Genomic DNA, 2,451 nt, shown 5'->3' on the forward strand with positions numbered 1-2,451 from the left:
GTGTGTGTGTGTGTGTGTGTGTGTGTGTGTGCGTGTGCACGTGTTTGTGTGTGTGTGTGCGCGTGCGCGTGCGTGCATGTGTGTGTGTGTGTGTGTGTGTCTTTGTGTCTGTTTGTCCCCCACCATCACTTGACAACCGATGTTGGTGTGTTTATGTCACCGTAACGTAGCGGTTCGGCATAAGTAACCGATAGAATAAGTACTAAGCTTACGAAGAATAAATTCTGACGTCGATTTCTTCGAGTAAAACAACACTTCAAGGCGGTGCTCCAGTATGACCACAGACAAAAATGACTGAAACAAGTAAAAGAATAAAAGGATAAAAGAAGATAGATAGATAGATAGATAGATAGATAGATAGATAGATAGATAGATAGATAGATATGCAAGACTAGCCAAAAACACCCGACAGTAAATAAAATTCCATAAATACTATCTATAATGCTGTATTGACTCGAATGGAAAAATGCGTCGCTCAAGAAGTACTTTGAACAATTTTCATGATGTTTCATATTTACATGTTTTTTATTAAATTCATTCACTTGTTAAACATAAATAAATCTTGGTATTAAATGGTTTTGATTTACTATCAGGTGACTTTTGGCCAACCCTGTATACATTCTACTATACTGGAAGCTGACTTGATAATTAACGTGTGGCACTAACTAATACAGCAGTCGCCGTTCATCTAGCTGTACACACAAGATACATACCTATGTACGCGTATAGACAGACAGACAGACAGACAGACAGATAGATAGATAGATAAATCATACCAAGTATATATATATATATATATATAGTGCTTTTCTTGTCGCAAGCGAGAGATGGGTATTTTGCATCTTTTTACTGTACAATTTGCACGGGGGATTTGTTTATAATGATGAAATCCTCGCACTGTATAGAAGCTCATCTCTCTACAAATCATCATTACCTGTGCAGGTACACATTATGCCACACGACTGATGTGATAGCATAGCAGAGTGAAATGAAGAGTTTTGCTCAAGAACACGATGCATCTCTTGGTCTGAGAATCGAAACCCCGATCGCAAGAAATTGAGTGTAACACCTAACAAATAGGCCACACGTCCTCAGTGATGCATTTCTTTCCATACCACTGATACACTGACACTTTATTCACATATGTAGGTTACTTTTCTGTGGAAAGCTTTCAATTCGAACTGCTTTTAAAGATCCGTCTCTGTCGATTTTAGATTCTGCTCCACACAGAATATGTTAGGTTTTCCTAAAATACAACTGTTTTGTCCTGTCTTTGCAGATATTGGCGAAGTAGAGACTTTTACTGTTCACTTCTTAGAATGGCACATAATAATCTCATTTTCAAGTAACGTATAGTCTTTAGAAGTTTCTGTTGGGATTTTCCATACTCCCCAGAGCTGTCAATAGATATTTTATAATTTTCTATTTGCTGAAAGTTCTGCAGCGATCTATACCTGTGAGAAATGTCCATCTCTATCTGACTTTTGGTGTTATATAAGAAACGTAGTCATTATTCTTCTTGCTTTCCTGTCTAGCCTTGCTAATTAACTTGATAATTTTTGCTAATTTGTTTGAAGTTGAGACTATCATAACTATATCTTATTACATAAACATCTAGAGTACTAAAACCTATTCCTTTATATTTTTTCGAATATAACATTGTTTTAAGTATTAATCTAATGAGTCAATAGTATTCCTTTCTAACCTCGTCTTCGTTTTGTCTATATTCAGTTCATTAATTCCTAACCATTTGGAAGTCTGTGTTTGGTATAATTCTTTTGTCTGTTTCGTTATCTAAAATGATATAAGTGGTATTTTTGCTTGCTGCTTTACTTTGTCATTACTACTAACACTACAACAGCAACAACTACTACTAATACTACTGCTGCTACTTCTTATTTCAAATTTGTTGAAGTTAATTCTTCTAAACCGAGTTTCACGTCTATTGTTGACTACATACATATACTGGGTGTAACTGATTTTCTAGTAACTAGGACATGGATGATTGCCAAGTCATCATATTTGAAACAACTTTAGTGTTATTAGTACGTCCAGCTTACCTGATTTAGAACCAGGAAGTAAATGAGTGGAGAATTCGTGTGTGTTTAGACAGCCTTTCTCCACTCATTAGAAAAACATTTTTCAATCACATCCATAACCTTTTATTTTTTACATGTCTTAGTCGTTGTCCTGCGGCCATGCTGGATCATTGTCTTGAAGTGTTTACTCGAACGAAACAGCCCCAGTACTTATTTTTTAAGTATAGTACTTACTCTTCCGATTTCTTTTGCAAAATCGGTTTCTTACACGGATGTAAACAAACCACCGCCGGTCATCAAGCGGTAACGGTACATACACAAAGATCTACACACACACACACACACACACACACACACACGCACACACACACACACGCACGTACACAAACACACACACACACACACACACACA

This window comes from Octopus bimaculoides, chromosome 1 (assembly GCF_001194135.2).
Source record: "Octopus bimaculoides isolate UCB-OBI-ISO-001 chromosome 1, ASM119413v2, whole genome shotgun sequence".
Classification (NCBI taxonomy): Eukaryota; Metazoa; Mollusca; class Cephalopoda; order Octopoda; family Octopodidae; genus Octopus; species Octopus bimaculoides.